Source organism: Phaenicophaeus curvirostris, chromosome 6 (genome assembly GCF_032191515.1).
Source record: "Phaenicophaeus curvirostris isolate KB17595 chromosome 6, BPBGC_Pcur_1.0, whole genome shotgun sequence".
NCBI classification, from domain to species: Eukaryota; Metazoa; Chordata; class Aves; order Cuculiformes; family Cuculidae; genus Phaenicophaeus; species Phaenicophaeus curvirostris.
Window position 1 is genome coordinate 5,307,335 of NC_091397.1, and position 16,469 is coordinate 5,323,803.

Genomic DNA, 16,469 nt, shown 5'->3' on the forward strand with positions numbered 1-16,469 from the left:
TCATTCCTCAAGCCTGGTAGGAGAAGAAAAGAAGATGAAACTGGGGAAAAGGCAGATCTTGCACCTAAATCCAGCTTAGAGCATTGCAGAGTGTAAGGCTGAGAGCACGACAGCTCATCAAGTCCAAGAGCCGTCTGCAAGGGAGGCAAAGCGATGAGTAATTTCCTTTTCTATGACATCCAGCCTGGTGCGGTGCAGTGGAAAGTCACAGGCAGCAGAAGGCTGTGGGCCTTTTTGGTCACCTCAGAGGAAGTCTGACCTGAAGACCTTTGGAAGAAAGAAGCCATCACCCTTGAGAGACAGTAGACCAACGGTGAACTGTAAAGGCAGCCACACAACACCTGCAAACTGGAAGACCATCAGAGCATCAGTTGCTGAGCTGCTACAAAGTCAAGTCACTTAGTAGGCACAGTGGAGTAACAAATGCTTTTAGAAGAAAGCTCTGGAGAAATACAGTTCAACTCAATATTGATTCCCACAGTCCTGTTAAAGACAGACGGAATTAATTTCCAGAATGGAAAGAAATATATCCCTGCACATCAAAACAAATACAGAAGCCTCTCCAGTTCTTCAGCTGCATTTCAATAGAAGCCAGAAGGCTGTCATGATGGAAAGATTTCAGTTTTATAATTAATCCTCCCTGCTGGGCATTTAATGCCGCTAATTGATGAGAAGAGGCGGTATCCAGGCAGCGTTTGCAATTCCTTTTTACATCTTTAGGCCAACTGTTCTCTAAATTAAACAATAATAAGGCAGATTTGCTCCCTGCATGCACTGTGCCCTATTCCAACTCTCTCCTCCCCAGAAGATGTCTGGTTGTGGGAAAGGAGGTGAAGCCCATCTCAGAGCATACAAGTCTTGGAAGTTTTCCTGGTAAATGTCCTCTGCTATACTGTCACTTCCACAGAACGTGCCGAGAGAAAGACCATCAGTGAAAAGGCACATGGTCTGTACCATGAAAAAACGAGCTTGTAGCCTCCAAAGATCTAGGGAATAGCTTCTTCTCATTCAACAGAGCAATCACTTAGCCAAGAGATGCTCTGTAACACCTCCAGAAAGCTGCACAAAATGCACTACAGTGTCAGAAAACAGATCATAAGGCCACAGCCCAGCCCCAAGGGGCTCAACACAATGCCACCACCAGCAAAAACTTCTCACTGGTGGCAGAACAGGCTTGGTTGCTCACCTTCACTACACAGCAGTCCTGATCTATAATCCTAAATATTGATCTCATACTAGTGTTGACCAGGAGATACCTCTGGAGCCAGCAGACTGATCTTAAATGCAACACCCAGCACAGTCTCAACATGAGAAGGCAGTTCAGCACACACCTAGATAGGAAACATCTGCTCCTGTCTTCTACCTGTGTTCAGCACATGCTCTAGTACTTCCCAGAATTAGTTAAGGACCGAATCTGTCCCTTTGTACTCAACACTCAGCAGTTTAAATCCAGGAGATGCTAAGTGCCTTGACCTGCAAATGAAATCAGGGAGTGTGAAATAAAAAACGTACACACGCACAAGGCCGTGCTATGGTTACCGACGAGTAATAAATGAAGCAGTGTTGATCGTCTCCAAGCTCAGGCCTGCAAGTCCAGCACTGATCCGTTTGTCATAGCAATAGCATTTCCACCTGCACCTTTCTGACGTCTCCTCCAGGAGACTTCACAGCCCCCAGTCGTAAATCGCAGCCAGCAGAGCCCAGGCCAGCTGTGCAGGTGTCTAGCTGGCTGACCTCTCCTTTCCAAAAGGCTTCTGATTTTTCTTTCCCTATTACTATTAGCTTTGAAACCACCTACTCCATCATAAATATAAAGTAAAATCAGCTTAGTCCTAGAGCGTCAAAAAAAGATGAGCTGATGCCTGCACAGAGTCTATGGGAAGGCTCCAAGCATGCAAAGAATGTCGAGTCTAGAGCTTTTGGCCCTTTTACTACAAAATCCTGCTGCTACAAGAAACTTGTGCATGTACAAGTTGAGTTACGCACGTTCAGAGCGCCTCACCTGCACTGGCTGGCTGCTCCTCTTCCATAGCACCCCCAGGAAACCCCTCCTGACTGCCCAACAGCCTATCAATTAAATATACTCCAGGGAGAAAAACTGCACGCCAGCAGGGAGGTGGATGCGATGATCTAACAGGATCTTTTCCATCTCTTAACTTTTATGCTTAGTCACAGGATAAATATCTCCCGCGCTGTAAAGAAACACACTGGCTTTGCCATCCTGCTTATACTGGGAGAACGTTGCCCTCTGAAGACGTTCTGTGTTCTGGTTGTTGTTTCACTCGCACTAACAGGACTTAACCAAGGAGAGTTAAGCAAAGGAGGACTTGCATTTGCCTGGCTTTTGGCTTCAGTGAGCTCTGAGGCACCCAAGCAAGTCCCCTAATTCTTGTCCCAGTAGCTGCAAACAGCATAGGAACCTCATTTCTGTATTATCACAGTACTTGTGCTTTTCCGAGCACTCAAGCCCAATCCTTTCCAACATGGAGAGGCACTCAGGTTACTTTTTTTGCAGAAAGCAGGATGGCAAGAGAACGGACAGAAGCATGTCCTCCATCAACCAGCCAGGACAAGCCTCCTGTGACAGACTGTCAGAAAACAGCTCAAATAAACCCAGCCACCAAGAAAGGCGGAATGCAAGGAACCAAAGGGTTTGGGGAGAAGATAATCCAATCCAACTTAATTAGTACAGAATAGAATAGTATAGGTTGGGTTGGAATGAACCTTCAAAGGTCAACCAGTCTGACCCTCCTGCAAGAAGCAGGGACATCTCCAATTAGACCAGGTTGCTCAGAGCCCCATCCAAGTTGAACTTGAATGCTTCCAGGGATCATGGATGGGATACCTACCACCTCCCTGGGCAACCTGTTCCAGTGTTTCACCACCCTCATTGTAAAAAATTCCTTCCTTTTATCCAATCTGAATCTCCCCTCTTTTAGTTTAAAAATATTACTGCTTGTCCTGATAAAAATTCTGGCCCCATCCTTCTTACAAGCCCTTTTAATTATTAAAAGCTTACACTGCAATTTGCATTGGCACTGATTCATGACTCTAGCAGCAGCATTTTAAAATGCAAAAGAAGGGCAGTCACACAGAGAAAGGTCCAGCAGCTGCATTGCCCCAGCACCTCCAAAGTGTGTTCAAGCAAAGTATGCACCGGTATGAAAGGTTTCTGCAAGAGACCATCCTCACACATCATCCAAAGAGCAACTGAGACCCTCAGGATCACAGATCTGCAAATTTCATTGAGTAAGGAAAAACAATTTTAGCCATATGAATTATAAAAATTATGCCCAACACCATAAAAAAAACAAAAGCCACACAATCTAGATCTCTTGCAACAAGACAGACACCAAGAGATGGGGAAGCAATGCTGGAAAGGGAGTTGTGAGTAAAGGGGTTTACTTAATTTTCTAGTTCAGCTGCCGAACCACAGGACGACTCTGAGCATTGCCAGTTCTCATAGGATTCAGAGTTTCTCATAAGCACTCTGTTCCTGGAGTCACATGATTACATCAGAATCCACACTTCCTTTTTTTTGTTAAAAAGAAGTACTTGCAGACGTCAAAAGTTGAAGAAAGAAGCGTAAGCCGAAGTTTGAAATGCTCACACAAAAAGAAATAGTAAAAATATCTTTTTTTAAAAAAATCACTATTTTAAACTTAATTATTCCTTTTTGAGGAAAATATGTCATCCTGGATTATTTTCCCCCAACGCTATACACTGGAAACCTTAGACTGGGCAAGGAATGACTTAATTCGGGGGGGTTTCCAACATCCGTAAGTTACAGATGAGAAAACACATCTTTCATAGCATCACCTGCCTCTTTAAAAGAGCATCATACACTGGGGAACAATAGGAAGACACAGTGGTTTAAACAAAAATAAAAAAATAATACACAACAGCTTTCCAAATTTTGCTTCCACTTACTTTATCCAAAACCAAGCAGGGAAAAGCCCTGGAAGTAAGCTAGACCAGCTTGTTGCCCAGAGAAATCATGGATGCCCCGTCCCTGAAGGTGTTCAGGGTCAGGTTGGATGAGGCTTTGAGCAACCTGGTCAAGTGGAAGGTGTCCCTGCCCATTGCAGGTGGGTTGAAATTGGGTAAGCTTTAAGGTTTCTTCCAACCCAAACCTTTCTATGATTCTGTTCTACAATTCTATGATTCTATCTGCTAGCAACCTCTGCTCACCAAAATTAGTGCATTTAAAGCCACTGGTGGATCTTGCCCAGCAAAAATACCTTATGGTAGTAACTAGTCCGTACAGAAGGTCTTGACCTTCTTAAAAAGCCTTCGCTGACTCTTGCAGAGATCATCGTGTGCTGCTGTTGAGCCCTGGGGCAGTGCAGCCCATGGTGCTGCAGCTAGTCACCACTTCCGAGGAATAAATTTTGGCCTTACATTCAAATATCCACAAGCACCACAAAGAGGAGAAGAGTGCAGATCATATTTATTTCCCTTTTTTTGCATGGAAGTAAACTACTAAGATCTAGAAGACCTGGATCTGCGGTGTGCTATTGAATACATTATTTCTGTTGAAAAACGGGGTAAACACTAACTTCCAATTAGAATCATAGAATCATGAAGGTTGGAAAAGATCTCCAAGATCACCAAATCCAACCATCAGCCCAACAGCACCGCGTCTGGTAAACCACATCCCAGAGTTCCAAGTCTACACATTTTTTGCACACTTCCAGGGATGGAGACTCCACCGCTTCCCTGGGCAGCGTCTTCCAAGTGCTTCATCACTCATTTAGTAAAGACATTTTTCCTAATATCCAACCCCAAGCATCCACTGCCCCAACTTGAGCTCGAATCTGACGTTCCTTGAGCAAGAAGAGTTTGCTTTTCATCAGCCGTGCAACCACAGACGATAGCAGGTCAGGCGTTCCTGCCTCGCAGGGCACACACGGGGACCGAAATGGAAAGACTCGCTGTTCTTGCTGGCAAATGTTTCTGGCTTTCCGTATTATCTCATCTCTAGATAATTCACAAGGAAGTGAACACAAACCTGTTCAGTCACATTGTTCCCGCTCACTCCTGGCCAACAGCCGGGCCATTATGCTTCTGTGTTCCCGCTGTTCCCAGGACAGAGCTGCTACTCCTCTGCAGCCCTCGGGCGGCTCTAACCCATTCCCACAGCCCATCGGGACACATTCCTCTCTGCCCCAGCAGGGGAATTTACCCACAACCAAGCACTGGCAGAGAACATCCACAGCACGAGAGGTTTGCCCACACCTATTAAATTCCTGAACTCAGCTAACATTGCTGCACATAGTGTTTAACAAGCCTAACCTTCGCTCTTTCCACCACCTCTAAAGCATGGGTACATTAAACCCAACGCTCCACATATCCCCCTGTTCAAACCTTCTGTATCTTCTGCCTACTGAGGATTTCCCTTCCCTTCTCTCTGCCTACTCTCCTGGGAAAGACACTGCAGAGGCTGCTGCAGTCTGGGTGAAAAACACTTGGGGATCGCCTGCTATCTGAAGTTATCACACAGCTATCCCAAATCAGATTCTCCTGCAGTTAACACCTTGCAGCACTTGGTTCTCAGGAATAGGAGCGCTGCCGTCTTTAGACCAAGCAGACAAAACCAGAAGGTGAATCAAGGATATACAAATAAATAAATATTGGTTTTAAATTTAAAGAATAATCAGATTGACCAAATGCTAAAATACCTCTTGCTAACACTGCCTATACTATAGAATCAATCCTATGTTTGTGCAAATATTATCAAGAAAAAAAAGTCATGCAATCATGGCTTTGTTTGGAGAATTTTCACTGCACCTCCTCCTCCTTCCCCAGAAGGATTTGTTTTAAAAGAAAAATACCACTCCATGCTTCTATGCTTGTTTATTTAAGAGGAAAAATACAGCTCATGGCTCTAATGTTATTAGTAGCTTTCCCCTTTTTACAGCAAAACAAGGCTAAATGAGACATGCTACAAAAACTAAACAGTTGTGGAAGTTATGGGTCTTCCCCCCCTCACCCCCCTTTTTCAAATTAAGTATTTCATTAAGTGAGCTCAAAAATCCAGATCACACATACAAAGAAATGAGTTTGGAAATCCCCCTCCTTCCATCCCCCACTGCTATTTGCTAAGGAAACCAGATGCCCGAACCCAGCCAAAAAGTGATCTCAGCCATTCTTAAGAGAGCCTACAGTGCATTTTCATGAGTCATGGAAAGCAACAACTCGTTGCTTTGGTAATGCTAGGTAAGCAACTGGTCATCCATCCACAAGCAGACTTCCAGTAGTAAGTCAAAGAGCAGACCGTTTCTTGACAAGTGACATCACAGACAGCCCCAAAATAGATCCTCGCGGCAAGTTTACCTCGCAAGAAGTTTTATAGAACATGCCACAAAGCATTTAGCAAAGCTTTCAGCAGTCAGCAACCCCCACTGTGACCCTGATCCCTGCGTGGCAGGGTGTTTCTCAGCATCCCACTTCCCATGCTCTCAGAGCAGACAGAGATGCCCACTACAGCCAACAAATGAAGAGGGAAGCGACCGAGGGAGGCAGGGAATAGCTAGAAGGTGGCAAGTCCCTTATCCATGTTCTTCCAACGAGCCAGTGTAGGTAGGAAATCTGCTGCTTGCCAGCCTAAAAACCAACACAGGGGCAAGCAGGCTTATAGTAAAGAACTGCAGGATGCTTCACCCACCAGAGCCCTTCCAACCAGGGGGCTGTGGTGGCTGCAGAGCACATGCACACAGGACTCGATGCATATATGCATACACTTGAATAAAAAACACACTTAGGCTTTCGTTCCCTGACCAAATTGCTTGCTTTTCTCATTTCTCAAGAGTTGCAAGCTAATAACCAGAAGGATGCCAACCTGCAGCCAAGCAGAACACTGCTGAGTCTACCACCACCTCAAGACTCATTTAATAAATCTACAAGCAACTTATCCAAGAACTGCGAAGGGAAAAGCAGGCTTTCAAAATATGTATTACATATATAATATCCCTGCCATCCTCTTTGGGTGAGGGACACTACTACAGGGACACCACTGACACTCAGTGAACGTGGCCATAAAGATGCTGGTGTTCTGTGATGTAGCCCACAGCCCTTTAACCACTCCTGTCCAAGGCACCATACATCAAAACTGAGGGCTGAGGCTTTAGAAATCCAGCCCATGACAGGTCAGGGAGGTGGGAGGTTCCCCCTGCAGCAAGGGGAGACCTTTTACAACACATCCCATGTTCTTCCACAAATATCTCCCACCTTCATCACCTCTTGGCAACTCCCACAGCAAGCACAGAGCCACGACTGCCCAAGAAGCTCCCACAGAGGTGAGACACCAAACTGCACCTCTCCGGCAACGCACGCTAGGAAATGCAAATTGGCTCCCCATCTAATGAACAACTGGGTATTGGAGCCTTGCTCCATCTCATCCAAGTCCCCTACAGCTTTGGGACGCTGTGGCAGTCCAGGATGAAAGCGCAGTGTGCCACACTACCTCCCTGAGACAGCCCAACCAGCTTCCTGACAGGGAAGTTCTCCTGCACAGGATTTCCTGCACATGGCAGACCAACTCTGGAACTAGTTCAGTCCCAGCTTTTCCTCCAGAGATGAAGAGAGTTACAACCTCCAGCGCCTTTTGCGCTGGGTCCAAAAGCTGCCTGCTTGGCCTCACCTCCTGTAACACAAACTGCGAACAGAAAACACATCCTCACCCCTTACAGCTCCGTCCCTAAACCTCCCAGGCATGCACCAGATATTAATCACACCAGTCATGCTTGTAGCTAAAGTTGCTGAAAACTTGTGATGATTAAACATTTTGTCCCTTATTCTTGAGTCATCAGTCAGGTAACACAGTGACACACATCACACACATTTTCAACATCGCAGCGCCTTGGGGAGAGCATCGTGGAGAACCTCAGCAAGCATCCCCACCCCAAAACAAAAAAGGCAAGAGCGGGTATGGCTCCTCAAATCCTTCATGCTCAGTAGATCACTTCAGCCAAGCAAGGTGAAGCCAAGCCAGTCTTCAGACATCAGGGTATGCAGAGAACAACACAGCTGCCCTCTCATTGGAGCCACCCATGACTCAAGTCAGCATCCAGAAGCACTTCATATTCACAGAATCACAGAATCATAGAATAACCAGGTTGGAAGAGACCCACTGGATCATCGAGTCCAACCATTCCTATCAAACACTAAACCATGCCCCTCAGCACCTCATCCACCTGTGCCTTAAACACCTCCAGGGAAAGTGACTCAACCACCTCCCTGGGCAGCCCTAGGTAGCAGGGCCAAAAGTAACTATACCATAGGAGGACATCAGCTCAGGCCACCGGTGAAGCAGGTCCTCCCACCCAGCAAAGCCAAGGTGAGCCATCCTAACAGAAAACCAAGGATGGGAGGAAAGAACGGGATAGAGCATCAGGCTGCGTGGTACCCCATCCAGGCAGTCCTGATGGTCTCCACCCAGCTCAACACCCAGAGGGCTGCAACAGGAGACTTCAGCAGGGCTTCCCTGGCTGCCACCATCCAAAGAGCAGCTCCTGGGGGTTAATAGGAGCCAGGTGTAGAGTTTTCCAGTGAAAAACCCAAGCATGACAGGACTTGCTCCATCATACTTCTTCCAAGGCACTGCAACTGGCTCCCCGCAGCCATCGATCAGAAGGAATACACAGTAAGAGCATTAAAATGACACCTTTCTCTACCCTTTTCCCTCCGGCAAAATATGGCACAGCTCAGGAGCAGCCTGAATGCACTCTGCAACTGGATTTATCTTAGGCAGCAACATTCAGAGCTGGAACTTGAACCTTTCAATAAAACCAGTGATGCAATAAACTAAGCACAGCTCAATACAGTCTCTGTTTATCTCTTTTACTTGCTACCACCACCATCCAAAGAGAAATAACTGAAATATCTTGCATATTTCTCTAATGACTCTTGCTGCTCAGCACCAGCACTGAGGGACTAAGACCAAGGAAGAGCAAATGCATTCCACTGCTTCATTAACCAGGTGTTCAGGTTTTCCAAAAGAGACTCTCCAAGTGGGAAGCCAGCAGAAGGATTGCAAGCAGAGGGATCAGCACTGCAGTTTTGTGCCGAAAGGCAAACAGAAGGCATCAAGGCAACTTGCATCAGCAAGGAAAGCTTTCCAGGAGCATGGCCCAGCCTGCTATCTTACTGAAAGATGCTTCATCAGTTCAGCACAACAAGCCCTGCTCCACAGCCTCACATTGTATCAATGCATTGGTCAACCTCAACAGAAGCAAGCCTGAATCTCTGATCTCCTATTTCCAAGTATTGGTTATTCATCGCTTACACATTCCGGACCTCTCTGCCGCACCGTCTCAGCCCACATACGTCCCTCCAGCCACCCACTTCCACAGCGAGCCCATTATTTCTGCTGCATATACCAAGCTGAGTTATCAACCCATCAGCATCATCTGGCTACAGATAACACTATCAGTCACCCTTTGCGATGACACCACACTGACCCAGCATGCAAAAAAGGGACAGTCCCCCGCCAGGGCACTCCCCAGGTAGTAACAGAGAGGAAGAGGTTGCCTCATGCAGTGGATGCTCCGACCCTTTAACTCAGGTCAGAGGCAAGATTTCCCTGTTAATGAGAAACATGCCCACCATCCTGTGTCCAACACCCTTCTGCAGGGTTCCTCATGCCTTGGGATAGGGCATCACTGCTGTAGAGAAAAAGGTGTAAACTGCGCACTACGAAGAGATTACATCTCTGCTACATTTTTTAGGCTCTGCACTATTGCCAGTTTACAACTAGATTACAATGATGTGACCTCTACTCAACCACAGAAACCCAAAGAGTTTGTAGAGCAAAATCACTAAATAATCTAAATAATCCACTGTCCTCATCACAGTGGGCTTCCAAGATCTCAGACACCCCGAAGTCTTCCTCCAAGCCTCTGCACCCAGATAAGCAGTATCAGAACTCATAGCACAATATAGGGTTCATTTTTCAGGCTAACAACTGTTACGTGCAATATTTTCCATAGTCCCTTGGGGATCTGTGGACACCTAGAAACCACTGTGCAAGAAGCAACCTCACATGGACAAGACAAACACAATCGCTTCAGGACTGTTCTAGCAGTGCACGAGTACTCAGAGCGTTGCAGAGGCCACAAACATCCTTCAGCAGTGTTTATTCTAAGACCTCTATACCCCTCCACAAAGACTCCTTATCCTACAAACTGTTTTCCCAAAGCAATCGTATGGAGTCTTTATTTTTTTTCACAGAATCATAGAATGGTTTGAGTTGGAAGGGACCTTAAAGATCATCTAGTTCCAACTCCCCTGCCATGGGCAGGGACACCTCCCACTAGATCAGGCTGCTCAAGGCCCATCCAACCTGGCCTTGAACACCTTCAGGGATGGGGCAGCCACAACTTTCCTGGACAACCTGTTCCAGGGAACATCCTCATGGTGAAGAAATTCTTCCTTATGTCTAGCCTGAATCTGCCCCTCTCCAGTTCATACCCGTTCCCCCTCTTCCTATCGCTACAAGCCTTTGTGAACAGTCCCTCCTCAGCTTTCCTGTAGCCCCTTTCAGGTGCTGGAAGGTCGCTATAAGATCTCCTTAGAGCCTTTTCTTCTCCAGGCTGAACAAGCCCAACTCTCTCAGCCTGTCCTCGTATGGGAGGTGCTCCAACCCTCTGATCATCTTTGTAGCCCTCCTCTGGACCCATTCCAGCACTTCCATATCCTTCTTATGCTGAGGATTCCAGAACTGGATTCAATACTCCAGATGAGATCTCACAACAGAGGAACAGAGGGGCAGTATTGCCTCCCTTGACCTGCTGGCCACGCTTCTTTTGATGCGGCCCAGAATCATCTAGCAATCAATCAGATCACAGAATCACAGAATCACTAGGTTGGAAAAGACCCACAAGATCATCAAGTCCAACCATTCCTATCAAATATCAAACCATGACCCTCAGCACCTCATCCACCTGTCCTTTAAACACCTCCAGGGAAGGTGACTTAACCACCTCCCTGAGCAGCCTGTTCCAGTGCCCAATGACCCTTTCTGTGAAAAAAATTTTTCTGATGTCCAGCGTGGACCTCCCCTGGTGGAGCTTGAGGCCACTCCCTCTTGTCCTGTCCCCTGTCACTTGGCAGAAGATGACTTCTTGTTACCTATCACGCAAGCTCCTGGCCACGGTAGGTTTGCAGAACACCTCAAATCCACTCACCTAGGGCTCTTTTTGCAAGCAATTCGGTGTTTAACCACTACCTGAACACTCACGACCAATCCTCCTAGCGCCTCCGAGGACCTGGCCCGCACACACGCCGTTTACAGAGCAGCCCACGCAATAGCTTGGCCAGCTCCTTGCAGGATCTGTCCCAGGCTGCTGGGCACGGCACGCAGCACCCATCGCCGAATGGACTTTGTCCCGTGCAGCTTCTACAGTGCTGAGCCAAACCCTGACTCAGCTCCACCCTGGATTTCATTGCTGCTGTGGCTTGGCCTCTCTGGGCTGCCCCAAGTCACCTTGCAGAACGGAGAGTATAAAATTAGGGGAACTTTCATGGAAGTGACAATTAGTTCTGCATAAAATGGTGGCCAGGCTGGGTTTTAACTCAGGAGAGCAGGACAGGCTCCAGCCTTCTACAGATTCTCATTAAATTCAGAGTCACTCTGCTAACATTTACATTGGGTCTTCCAAGGTAGGAAACGGTGTTTGGGGAATGCATTTGGGAGCTGAGAGGTACAAGTATAGCTTTCTCCTTCTAAAAGCCTCAGAAAGTCCAGGTCAAATCCTGTGGAAAGCCTTCACAGATATCCCAAGCGGTCTGGGAACAGAAGCTGGCATCTGAGACCAGACACAGCGATTACACACAATAGCAAGTCCCCACCCCAGGTCACAGAGTCAGGGAAGCAGGGCTAAGAGCTGCAAGCAGCCGCAGGGCTCAACCATGAACCCAAACAGCCCCAGCTCACTGAATCTTTCCATCACAACCGCTGCGGCACCAGCCTTGAGCCAAACTCCTCCATGGGTGCCCACCATGGGCCACACGGATGCCACATCTTCCACTACCCTGGGCTCAGCTTGGCCTCAAGCCCTGTGGCTTCATGGAAAGCTCCTGGACCAACAGTCCCAGCGTTGAAACAAAGCAGGGAGACATGTACCTCCCCGCCTGCAGCCCCAAAACTCTCTGCTAGTCCCACACCAGCATTCTTGTCTCGCTCTCCCTTCCTGTGCAATCGGTCTTCTGCAAGGAATAGCTTCCAGTGGCTTTGAAGACGAAGGCAGCTATTTTTAAGGAGATCTTTGCTTTTCATTCCTTGTGTTATTAAAGATAAGCTGAGACAGACTCATTGGGTTGGACACTGGTGACATTTTAGTGACTAATGGGAAGATTCTTTGGCCAGACTAGATCAGAATTGCAGGGACAGACAGAAAACAGATAAAAATGCCTGCACATCCATGCTCACGTGTGCTCACCCACATCTTCACAGACACAAAAGCACTTGTCTTGTCCATCCAGTGCTCATCACTGCATTCACCACATCAGACGAAGGGTCATGCTGCACGGGACACAGCGCAAGCCCACAGAGACAGCGTGTTCCAGGCATGAGACAACATTTGCCATCCCTGCATCTCGTATTGCACTCAAAGGAAGAAAAGGCAGCAGCAGGAAAAACAGTCCTGACCTGGCATGCATGGCTGCTCCCCAGAGGGACTCAACAAAAACATCTGGTCACCCATTTCCCCTTGTGGAATAGGAAAATAAAGCCTAGGGACTGAGGATGAGCCCACCAGGACCAGAAGGCCATTTATAGCTCCTCTTTGAACTGCGTGAGGAAATAAAATCAAAAAAAAAAAGACCCACACTCCATATTCCACTTTTTATGGCTCCGTAATGCATTTTCCATCTCCCCGGTTCACAGCTGACATTCTGCACATTTCTGTGCACACTGCACTCTGCCTGTACTACGTGCAGAGAAGGGAGTGGAAGCGACCGAGCCCAGCAGCCTCCTGCTGCTGTCAGGCAACAGCGAGCCCCAGCCCTGTCGCCCGCAGCTCCTCTTCATCGCAGCTGGGCTGCTAAGAGCTTGGCCACCTCCCGAGAAAAGCTGGCACGTGGGATGCGCGTCCCTCTCCTCTGCTGGATCTCAGCATCTAAATGAGTGCAGGGATTTATAGAGAGAGATAAGGTGTTTCTTCAGACTAGATGAACTGTAGTTACAGTTTTCTTTTGGATGATCTCCTCAGTTATAAGAGCCAAGGTAAGCTCAGAGCGATCGCTCCTTCCCGATTCTCAGCTCTGAGGTTTGCCGTGCGTAGACAGGCTTGTACGCTCCAAAGCCAGTCTGTGTTCACCAAGCAGTCTAATAAAAGATATCCCTTCTAACAGCAAACCCTGACTCACTTCCCTCTGGCTCCCACCAGCAGGTCTCTGACAGCAGGGCCAGGTCAACCAGTGCAGAAAATCCTGCCAGCTTTCACACTGGTCCCCACGTCCAGCAGGGCTGAAACCACATCACCTTCTGTGGCGCAGCCAGCAGGCTCCATCCCACCACTCTGCCAGGACACAACACACGCTGTGTCCTTGCCAGGATCTTCCCATTTGGAAGACTCAGAAAACACATCAGATCCAAGATGCACACTAACGCCATGAAGCATCATCAAGCAACATTTTGCAACGGATGGAGAGAGGATGCACGCCTCCATCTGCTGTAATTGCCAGCTCTTCGCGTCTCTCCATTCTGGATGAAAATCCAGACTACACCGCTTTGTGTGAGCACATCTCCCTCATGGGTTCTAACAGCCTCTGGAAAAAGAAACCAGCACAGGTTGACAGGGCAGAACTCTGAGTTTCTGATGGAGATTTAAGACCCACGGAAAAAAAATTGTACCAAAATACATTTAGAGAAGGTATAAAAGAGCCTTTAAATCCACATCCCGCCAGGCTGACAGCCCATCCAGCCTCATGTCCTGCCTCCAACAGATGAGCTTTTACAAGACGTGAAACCTTCCTAGGGCAAAGGCTGACCCTGCTGCAGAAGTGTGCTCCGAATCTGCAGGAGCCCTGGGAAACCTTGAACCCCTGGTTATAACTCAAATTAAAGTTTCTGGAAACTGGATTGTTTGACGCAGGTATTGCAAGATATGGGTAGTCATGGACAAGCCCCAAAATGCCTCCCACATGCCTGAGAAACAGCTCCCAGGGGCTGTGCTCCAGGCATGAATCCTGCATGGAGCTACATCAAACTGCATGAGCCGGGCTGGAAATAAATGCACAAGGTGCCAAAGCAGGAAATTCCCCCAAACCACTTACACTCGCCAAAAAGAGCTTCACCCTGGAAATCCCTGGGATCACTTAAACGCTGCACAAATCCCAAGCGAGCCCGAGATTTTTGGTCCACACGCCGCCAACGCATGCAGCAAGCCAGGAATGGGTCTACTTCCAAAACCCACTGGATTACGAGGCAGGAATTGAAGAGGAGGATAAAAGCAGAAGCCGATGAGGAAAGGGCTCTCCAAGCTGTGCCGGTGCCAGCAGGAATCACAGAATCATAGAATCACCAGGTTGGAAGAGACCCACCGGATTGTCGAGTCCAACTTTCCCACCAATCTCTAAACCATGCCCCTCAGCACCTCATCCACCCGCACCTTAAACACCTCCAGGGAAGGAGATGCTCTTGGCGGCCGTGCACAACCTGGCGAGCCTGTGGGCGCACACCCACTCGAGTTGACACACGGCTCCCACCTCCGCTCCACTCCCCGTTGGCCGGGGAAGGCTGAGGATCAATGCCAAAACAAGAAATTCTCCCAGATTCATAGCACAGCTCCCCAGGACAGCCTCTTGCTCCATCCAGGTGGAAATCCAGCTTCCCAACTTCACGCGGTCGCTTGTGCCACGCAGGTACTGGCCGTGGAACCTTAACCCCAGCTCATCCCGTCCTCATGGCTAGACCTGGGTGCAAGGAGGGCTTTGCTCATGGTGAGGGTGGAAGGAGAGGGTTGGCTGGGCATTCCCACAGCTCCCTGGCAGGGATATGATATTCCCACCGAAGCAAATCCAAGTAACCGCAGTTGGGAACCCACCCCGTGGCTCAAGAATCATAGAATCATAGAATAACCAGGTTGGAAGAGACCCACTGGATCATCGAGTCCAACCATTCCTATCAAACACTAAACCATATCCCTCAGCACCTCGTCCACCCGTGCCTTAAACACCTCCAGGGAAGGTGACTCAACCCCCTCCCTGGGCAGCCTGTTCCAGTGCCCAATGACCCTTTCTGTGAAGAATTTTTTCCTAATGTCCAGCCTGAACCTCCCCTGGCAGAGCTTGAGGCCATTCCCTCTTGTCCTGTCCCCTGCCACTTGGGAGAAGAGCCCAGCACCCTCCTCTCCACAACCTTTCAGGTAGTTATGGAGCGCAATGAGTTTAGCGCATCCCGATAACGGGATGTCCCGGGTCTGATCTTGGCTCTGCCCGTCAGACAGCAGCTTCCAGGCTGACTCAGTGCACCAGGCGATATCCTGGGAAAAGCAGCTCCCCGAGAGCTGCCGGGAAGGTGAATCCCGCAGGTCCCCCCCCGCCGCTCTGCATCCGTGCCCCGCTCCAAACCCTCCTTCCCGTTCCCAGCTCCCCAGACCCAGCCGAGACGCCCGCCGGGACGAGCTCCCGAGAAAAGGGGGGAAAGAAAAGGCGCCTAAGCCGGACCGGCTGCAAAACTCCCGCTCGCCGCTGCGAAGAAGGGAATGGAAGCGAATTAAAACAATTAAAGGAGCGAAGCGTCGCGGAGACACTCACCGGTGCGGGGTCACCCACGGAGGGGCATGCCCGGCTCCGCTCGGCTCAGCGCCGCGATCCCAGCGCCGGGATCGGCTCCGCTCGCGTCTGCTCAGGTCGGCTCAGCACCGCTCGGCTCCGCTCCGAGGTCGCTGCGGCTGGATGAGCTCCGCTCGGCTGGGCTCGGCACCGCTCGGCACCGCTCGGCTGCGCTCGGCTGGGCTCGGCTGGGCTCAGCACCGCTCGGCTCGGCACCGCTCGGCTGGGCTCGGCTGGATCAGGAGCGCTCGGCTGGGCTCAGCGCCGCTCGGCACGGCTCGCTCGGGCTCGGCTGGGCTCGGCTGCGCTCGCCGGCAGCGGCAGCGCGGGGCGGTGCACAAAAGCGGGAGGAAGCGGTGACGCCGGCGCCGCCGCGGCCAATGGGACCGCGCGGAGGGGAGAGGGGGGGGCGGTGCCGCGGCGCGCCGGGAGGGGGCGCCCGTGAAAGCCCGGGCAGGGCCGGGGGGTCGGGGGGGTGCGAAGCCCGCGGGGTTCGAAAAGTGCGAGGCCCTGCAGTGCCCCCCCCCCCCAGCCCCGGGGCCAGCCCCGACCTGCCCTGCGTCCGCTAGTTTGCGGGCGACATTAAGCTGGGAGGAAGTGTGGATCTGCTGGAGGGTAGGGAGGCTCTGCAAAGGGATCTGAACAGGCTGGACCGCTGGGCAGAGTCCAATGGCATGAGGTTTAACAAGGCC

At 49.6% G+C, this 16,469-nt stretch overlaps 1 protein-coding gene across 2 annotated transcripts in view; it reads right to left on the reverse strand.

Moving 5' to 3' along the window:
* Nucleotides 1-16,051, reverse strand: part of LOC138721802 (mitogen-activated protein kinase kinase kinase 3-like) — a 91,791-nt gene extending 75,740 nt beyond the window's left edge. Inside the window, exon 1 of one of the 2 annotated variants that reach the window (XM_069859242.1) lies at nucleotides 15,760-16,051. The gene's annotated coding sequence lies outside the window, so the exon portion shown is untranslated. The remainder of the gene's footprint in view (nucleotides 1-15,759) is intronic. The other variant, XM_069859240.1, reaches the window with a different exon arrangement.
* Between the last annotated feature and the right edge of the window lie 418 nt (nucleotides 16,052-16,469).